Source organism: Polypterus senegalus, unplaced genomic scaffold (genome assembly GCF_016835505.1).
Source record: "Polypterus senegalus isolate Bchr_013 unplaced genomic scaffold, ASM1683550v1 scaffold_1832, whole genome shotgun sequence".
Classification (NCBI taxonomy): Eukaryota; Metazoa; Chordata; class Cladistia; order Polypteriformes; family Polypteridae; genus Polypterus; species Polypterus senegalus.
This window is the reverse complement of record NW_024383825.1, coordinates 1,527-10,747: the sequence shown is the minus strand read 5'-3', so window position 1 is coordinate 10,747 and position 9,221 is coordinate 1,527. Positions and strand designations below refer to the sequence as shown.

The following is a 9,221-nucleotide window of genomic DNA, read 5'->3' as shown; positions in this document are numbered from 1 at the left end:
TGTGTGTGTTTAAGATGTATATATAAATATTATTTGCAAATTATATTACCCTAAAAAAAACCAGATCGTTTTAACCATTGTATCTCTTCAAACCTACTGAGGTTTTATGTCATTTATTACATTTTGATGCAATCAATCAAATCCTTATTGTTTTTTTACATTTTTAAATTTGTGTGTAATTTGTCCTGCAAATGAAAAAATTAATACTCAAGTGATGTTACTCAATATAGTTTGAGGATTTCTTTGATCTGTAGCTTTTCCACTCTGACTGGTTATTGACTGAATTCCCCAATAAAGGGACCCATTTGCCACCTACTTTAGCCAGATGATTCTGGAATTTTTTGCCCAAAAAATGTATAAAACACTGGGCAAACACAACAATACAAATAAGCTATATTACGGGTGAATATAAAGCATAGTCAAGACCATCACTGCAGGAGGACCTGTCTTCTGGCTTTGAGGAAAACAACTATGTTATATGGGTCCGAGAGGAAGAAAGTACCACAAGATGAAGATGAGTTTTACCGCCCGGCCTTTTCCTTCATTTTGGTTTTAAAATTGTGGATAATTCTGCTGTAGCAGTAGGTTACAATAATCAAGGGGAACAAGAAAACAAAACAAATTGTTGGTAATAACCCACCATTTTCCATGTGTTCATGACCTCAGCAGAGTACCCAGTTTCTTCGCACAATGTCCCCTAATTTTTGTCTTCTGACATCATAGAATATGAATTCTTTATGGATGCTAAAATACTGATAGACCAAGTTACAGACTGGAAACAAAAGCGCAACACACGCCTCTCTTTAGCAGTCACAGATAGACTACAGCTAGATACCCGTCAAATGTCATCAGGGTAAGAAACAGAATGGAGCTATAGAATCCAATAAAATAGATGCTGCCTATCAGCTACACACATTCCTCCTGCCAAAGATCCACTTAGATGAATTGATATGACGCCAAAATGGCAAGGAGAAGGCAAACACCAAATCAGAAATGACCAAGTTCAGGATGAATATGTTGTGGTAGTGTTCAGAGTCTCATATTTAAAAATAATATGTAAGACCAATCCATTGCCAAGGAAACTCAGCATGAAAATCACATAATAAACAGCTGGTATAAACTTTGCACCAAACCTGTTTACGCCGTCTTTGTCACAGAGATAAACAACATCATCAGTGGTATCATAATAATCTGTAGGAGGAATGCTGTTTTCTGAAGAAAAGTACGTAACATTGAAAGAGTCATTCTAGAGAGTTCATACCAACCTGTTAAAAAGGAAATGTAAAAAGTAATTTATTGCATAGCTGTGCAACAATACATGTACACAGAGTTTAAGGCATGCTGGTATATGAATGCATAGAAAAAAATATAACTGATTTATAAAATAATAAATTTAAGGCATAAATTAATGTAAAATCACAAGGCCAACTCACCAAGTCTTTACATGAATACAGAATAAACCTTTCACATAAATGATGTCTTTCCCACCACCGTCTTATCTTTTTTGTTAACCACTTCCTTAGTGCAAACTGCACTTATGTGTCAATTGAAGTTTGAGTTGTCTTTCTGCCTTGAATGTCGGTTGAAGGACCAGACACACTCAGTGATGACTAAGATGTTATTCAGCAACACTTAAATTTGGTTCAGTACAATTATTGTGCTTGTTTCACTCTTGATCTGAGAATCTACTAGACTGTTATTCCACTAACCAAATAAAATTTGGTGATCCCTGACTTAATGACATCCCCAACAAATTGTGGTGATCATTTATACTGTTTAGGAGTAGGACTAGCTTTAATGGTACCCAATTTTCCAAACACATACTTAAAGACATGCACAATTACAGGCTACAGTAGGTTAGGTTGTTTGGTCACCCTAAATGTGTGGGTATGTGAATAGATGTGCTCTCCAAATGACTGTGTGTGGTTCAAGGTTGGTTCCTGCATTGTGTGATGTGGCTGATAGGCTGTGACACCTTGTGATTCTAAAGCTGAATGATGCTTGGTCCAATTTCTTATTGGCTTTTACTGTTTTCAAAGTCCGCCATGTAATATAGAATAGCATTTGCACCCTTTAATTCTATCTTTATTAGTCTCATATGTATCAACACAATCTATATGCAGTATATACTGTAAAAGTCGTGATGTGGACTGTGGTGGGCTGGCACCCTGCCCAGGGATTTTTCCTGCCTTGCACCCTGTGCTGGCGGGGATTGGCTCCAGCAGCCCCCCATGACCCTGTGTTAGGATAGCAGGTTGGGTAATGACTGACTGACTGTACGCTTGTATATACGGTGTATGTTCCAGCATCACTCCAACGGCGGGAGCAATTTTCATGCAAGTTGGTACATGTTTCTCTGGTCGAATAAAAATACCGTGAGGGTAAATAAACCCTATCCCACCGCTTCTGGGTACTCTGCAGTGAGTGTGTCCCCTTTGATGACCCCAGAATTTGGGTGAAACACATGTCAATACTTTGCATTATTTGACAGTAAAAGCTATTTCAACCATTCTATGATCTGCTTCTCAACTGAAAGAGGGCACCGCGGGAGGGAGCCACTTGCTGAACAAACCACAAGCGCTAACTGGTGGTAGCCACCCATACAATCGGATTGTGATTCAGACTATGAATGCCTTGACATGAAATTCCCCTGGGACACTGTCAAAAAACAACCACACAACCGTGGCAACGTAGAGGCTTCCCGCTGACGTCCGAGGTTCATCCCGAGAGGGGTGCAGGAGGTGTATGCCTGATGAGCCCAGAATTAGGCTAAACACGTGCGGGACTCTTGCATTATTTGACAGTAAACTATTTCAATATATATATATATATATATATATATATATATATATATATATATATATATATATATATATATTATACACACATATATTTTTATATACACACACACATACATATGTATCAGCGCTTTCCCATCTTTTACCTCGGGTCCTGTGATGGATTAGCAGATTTACCCCTTGGTTTAAAAAAGAAGTAACAAAAATATGAGGTTAACGGAGAAAAACAGATCACCAATTGAAGCTTTTGAATAATGGATACTTTATTCACCATCAAAATTGTTTTGGTAAAGCCATACTCAGTGTGATCCTCCATCCATTTTCTAATTTTTCCACCAGCCACGCATTAAATGAACGTAAAAAGTAAGAATGAAGTGAGGGTAACTTATTGAGGCAGGCAGGCAACAGCACAGAAGCGCGGTCTCAGTAGTGCCCGGCAAGTTGATCTAAAATGTGTATCAGATTCAAAAAAATATCTTTCTAGTTCTATTTGGGTATAGAGAATTTTAGTCACAGAATATTGGAGGAAATGTGTTGAATTTAGTCTTTAAATTTCTATGTTGAAGAAACTTATGCAATGATGACTAAATTTAACTTTACATTCCTACCAAAGGTATTTCTGCTCTACAAATAAAAATTACTTATATTTAAAATTTAACTAGAACTTGAACAAATACGATAGTTCATATATACCCACGCAGCACTAAGTGCAATAAGAGCGAAGTCATCCGTTTTAACAAGCAGCGATTGCACTGATACAAATAGCCTGCCCATTTAATTATTTAGAATGGATAGATAAATTAAGATTTTGTACAAATAATGTTTTTCATTTTTCTTCCTCGATGGATTCTGGCACCCCACAACAGCTGCTCACACCCCAAAGGGTATATATACAGGCGATAGTGTGTATATGTATGTGGTAAAATGTATATATATATATGTGGATGTACTGTATGTGTGTTGAAAGAAACAAAGACACAGGCATAAAGGTTTGGGGGTTTCCAGATACCCGTAAAATCAGAAAATATTGAATTAGTTGCCACAGCAAGTACTGAAATCAGTTCAGTGTTTTGAAGTTCAAAGAGGCAGCCAAGGAGTATTTATGTAGGAGGGCCAGAAGTAGAGGTGCTGGGGAGGAGCCGAGATGGATGATGGGGTTGATGACATCATAGGTAGTGGACAGAGTAAGGGCGAAATAGCTGACTGTGGGAACTGTTGAAGGTAGGCTCATGGCGGCGGCCTTTCTTTTTTGTAAGAAACAAAAAGAGAAAGGTTAGTACCCCACCACTAACCTCCCGCATGACTTTCCGGGATCTATTTAGGTCCGCCTGAGGCCCCCACTCGACGCGGCGGAAAAGTGGCTCTCCAGACCACCAGGGGCACCACCTGGTTGGGGGCTTAAGCCCAACCTGTAGGGGCCTGTGGCCACTGCCGCGGGGGCCCGGCATGAAGAACCTTTACCTCAGCACTCCGCCACACCAGGAAGTGCTGGGAGGAAGAAGATCAGGGGCACCCGGAGGGCTTCCGAGGTGCAGCCGCACTTCCGCCATACGAGGTGTTGTCCGCTGGGGATTGCCGGAAGCAGCTGGGAAACCCATTCGGGGGGGATGGAGCCCCCTCCGCTTCATTAGCAAGTCGGGTGGAAGATGACGGAGCTCGGAGTGGAGGGAGGCGCTAGAAGGAAAGTGATTGGTGACTGTGAGGCCTGGACTTTGGGATCGGGCTGAGGCACTGGGTTTGCAATCTGACTACATTTGTAAATAGTTTGTAAATAAAGAAGTGTGTTGGGTGAAATAACGATGTCCGCCTTTCTGTGTCCGGTCCAGTTCCACAATGTATATATGTAGATGTGTATGTATATGTATATGTGTATATGTATATATATATCTTTATATGTGTGTGTGTGTGTATGTATATAAATGTATGTGTGTATGTATGTATGTATGTGTACAGATATATGTGTATGTATATATATATATATATATATATATATATATATATATATATATATATATATATATATATATATAAACTGCTCAAAAAATTAAAGGAACACTTTGAAAACACATCAGATCTCAATGGGAAAAAGAAATCCTCCTGGATATCTATACTGATATAGACTGGGTAATGTGTTAGGAACGAAAGGATGCCACATCGCTTGATGGAAATGAAAATGATCAACCTACAGAGCCCTGAATTCAAAGACCCAAAAATCAGAGTGAAAAAATTATGTGGCAGGCTAGTCCATTTTGCCAAAATTTAATTGCAGCAACTCAAAATTGTACGCAGCACTTTGTATGGCCCCTGTGTTCTTGTATACATGCCTGACAACATCGGTGCATGCTTCTAATGAGATGACAGATGGTGTTGTGGGGATCTCCTCCCAGATCTGGACCAGGGCATCACTGAGCTCCTGGACAGTCTGAGGTGCAACCTGGTGGCATTGGATGGACCAAAACATAATGTCCCAGAGGTGTTCTATTGGATTTAGGTCAGGAAAGTGTGGTGGCCAGTCAATGGTATCAATTCCTTCATCCTCCAGGAACTGCCTGCATACTCTCACCACATGAGGCCAGGAATTGTCGCACCAGGAGCCACTGTACCAGCATAGGGTCTGACAATGGGTCCAAGGATTTCTTCCTGATACCTAATGGCAGCCAAGGTGCCTTTGTCAAGCCTGTAGCGGTCTGTGTGACCCTCCATGGATATGCCTCCCCAGACAATCATTAACCCACCACCAAACTGCTCATGCTGAATGATGTTACAGGCAGCATAATGTTCTCCATGGCTTCTCCAGACCCTTTCACTTCTGTCACGTGCTCAGGGTGAACCTGCTCTCATCTGTAAAGCACAGGGCACCAGTGGTGCATCTGCCAATTCTGGTATTCTATGGCTTAATGCCAATCGAGCTGCATGCTGCTGGGCAGTGAGCTCAGGGCCCATTAGAGGACATGGGGCCCTTGGGTCACCCTCATGAAGTCTTTCTGGTTGTTTGGTCAGAGACATTCACACCAGTGGCCTGCTGGAGGTCATTTTGTAGGGCTCTGGCAGTGCTCATCCTGTTCCTCCTGCCCAAAGGAGCAGATACTGGTCCTGCTGATGGGTTATGGACCTTCTATGGCCCTCTCCAGCTCTCCTAGAGTAACTGCTTGTCTCCTAGAATCTCCTCCATGCCCTTGAGACTGTGCAGGAGACACAGCAAACCTTCTGGCAATGACACGTATTGATGTGCCATCCTGGAGAAGTTGGACTACCCTGTAGGTACTCATGCTACCAGTAGTGACACTGACTGTAGCCAAATGCAAAACTAGTGAAGAAACAGTCAGAAAAGATGAGGAGGGATCATGGGGTCTGCTGAGCCAATCCAGCCCACACAGTAACTAATCCTGCAGGGTGCCAATCCACCACAGGACACACACAAACCAAGCACAACTAGGCCAATTTAAAATCACATACCACCATGTCTTTGACTGTGGGAGGAAACCCACGCAGACACAGGAGAACATGCAAACTCCACGCAAGGAGGACCCGGAAGCTAACTCAGGTCTCCTTAAGTAGGCAGCACAGCTACCACCACGCCACCCACATTGACAATCATGTTACGTTATTTTTAAAATGTTTCATTTTATTTTTCATTACTTTTAACACACTACTTCTCTGCTGTGAAGTGGTATTTTGCTAGTGTATATACAGTATATATATATATAGATATAGATATATATTTATTTATAAGTAAAGTACTACATTTTACATGATAAAACAATGTTTAAAATGTACATTGCATTATACTCAAAACAAAGAGTAAGAAAATAATCTTTAAAATAAAGGTAAATTACCAGGAAATCAAATCATTCATTACCTAAAAGGTGAGAAACCACAAAAACTTTATTGCAAAAAAAATATAATAACTCTTGAAAACCCTAAAGTAGATTAAACCTGAGCAAGCCAAACCCTTACAATAATAGTAAAAATTCAAATAAAAATGGGAGCTTGACTCATTCTTTAACTACAGCTAGTGGATAAGAGGAGAAAATGAAAAACAAATGCTATGCCTTAAAACAAGAATGTCTAACTAGAATTAAAGTTATGTTTATTCAGAAATTACCTATTTTGTGAAGGGGAACCACAAACAAAAGACAAAGTGGAACTCTCAAAGCCCCAGCAGTAATGAATTTATAATTGACACAATCACCCGAGGCAGCCTAAAAAATACCACACACTTAAAAAGGAAGAAGTAGGCATTAAGCACAAATATCTGTTGGTTACACATTAAAGAAAAAACAAACAGCTAATGAAAATAAAACAGAACACAGACCAGGGACAGAACCCCTGAAAATCCTGTCTACCTATAGTACTTCTCTGGGGTCCCTGTTGATGCAAATCTACATACTCCTGCTGGAATTTTGTGACAGGTTTTTCACTTCCCCAGAAGACATTTAAAGGACAGTTCTAACACCTCAACAAGCTATCCTTCCTGATGTGTTAACTGGTCTTGCCAATGCTATTATTAAGGCCTGCTAACAGTAGGAATTATAAAACTCCACCCTTATAAAAATGAAAATAATTGTATTTTTAAGTGAACCACCACTGAGCATTGGCATCACATTTAAAATTAGTTCCCTATGCCCTATATTGATGAGCATTTAAACTCATTGCAAGGTTAAGGTGATTCTAAGGTGATTGATCTAAGAAGTAGTTACTCTTAAACTGAGGGAGAAGATGGGCTTCACAACAGGAAGTGAAATGTGCAAGTAATGCCCTTTTATGTTGTTTATGTGGCAAGCACCTTTGAACATCTGACGGACATACCTCTCTCTTTGCAGTGCCTTGTACAGCATATCTAAATGATCTAATGAAATACAGACAGCCTTTTGGTAGCCCTATGGATTTTCTGAAAATAGTCATTCACTAGTTGAGAAGGCAGGCATCAAGCAGCCTGTGGAGTGTCACTGCTGCATCAAGGTCTTGTTTTTGAGGTCATTGAGTAAATAGGAAACAATCTTGATTAAGAAAGACAGTTGGAAGGCTATTCAGTTTCTGTATTTGACCTTGAATTATCAGTGGTTTGCCATTATTGCATCATCTCTACATCGTGTACTGTTTTGTGAGGGCCTTTTCAGTGTAGCAGAGGAAAGAAGGAAGTATTATGAAACCTTAAGAAAGCCCAATACTTATTCTTGAGCTACTACCCCATAAGAGTCTGCCATTTTACTGATATTGGTGCTATAGCTGCAATATTATTTTAGCTGCAAACAGAGTAAGTAGTGGCTTGCTACACATAAAACATGAAGTAACAGTGGAAGCAAAACAATTAATTTAGCCACTTGTAATAAATGTGCCCTCCTGGCACCTGACCCCACAGATGGACACGGAGGCACAGAAAATAAAATAACTATTTTTCTTCAGCTGGAGGGCACATCTTCCATGTCCCTAGCCACAGCACACGTCCCAAAACCACACAAAAAGAAATCACCACCACAAAACACTCTTCTTCTTCGCAATTTCTCCCAGGTAACTTCGCCTTCCTTCTCCTCCCGATTCTGGCTCCCGAGTTGTGGCTGTCGGTTCTCCTTATAGCCCACCCTGAACTGCTGCAGGTGCTTGCTGACCTACTTCCAGCTGTAACTCCGGTGTGGCTATGTTCCTGCCCAGATGGGCTCGTTGCGTCAGCTCTGTGCAGCCTCCTGGCGGAGGCCACAGAGCCCAACAGGGCTGAGTCTCATATTCCATAATAGTGGCCTTGAGGCAACCCAGGGAGCTACCACCACGTGTTCTGGGGAAGTAGTGGCTCCCATGGCTGTTCCCCCGGATCCAGTGTTAGAGGGTGTCCTGGCTGAGCATGGGCCCCGGCCATCTGCCACACTGCTATTCATTTTTACATTCTGCAAGGAAGGACCAAGGACCATGCAGCTCATTAATGTTCTCCTTCTGAGAACATTAGAAACAGATTTCCGATGACTGGCATGACATCAGTTGGGCCTTCAGTTTACTGTGAGTATTGAAGGGTCAGCAACCCCAGCATCGATGCACTTTCCAGTGAACTGTGTGAAGGTTTGGAGTCCCAGTACTAATGTTTGAGGAGGAGTGAGACAGAAGGAGAGGTCCTGAGTAAGTCCAGCATCTATTTGTCGATTCTTGTAAGGCCTCATACCTTTGCTCCACCATTTCCACTTTGTTGCAATTTCCCATTTGTTTTACCTATTTTTCCCAATTCATTTCTATTTAGCTTGGAAGGAAAATTAACCCAGCCACAGGGGATGACAAGCCAATGTGTTTTTTCATGCTGGCACCAAGCTCGACAAATGGAGAGGGTTACGCCAGGAAGGGCATCCGTGTAAAATTTTGCCAAATCAATATAATGGACAATAATATAAATTTCCCCTACCGGATCAGTCGAGCCCGGTTAATAATGACCGCCACCAG

At 41.2% G+C, this 9,221-nt stretch overlaps 1 pseudogene; it reads right to left on the bottom strand.

Annotated features, from left to right (window-relative positions):
- Positions 1 to 207: 207 nt before the first annotated feature.
- Positions 208 to 8,528, bottom strand: LOC120521625 (annotated as a pseudogene).
- Between the last annotated feature and the right edge of the window lie 693 nt (positions 8,529 to 9,221).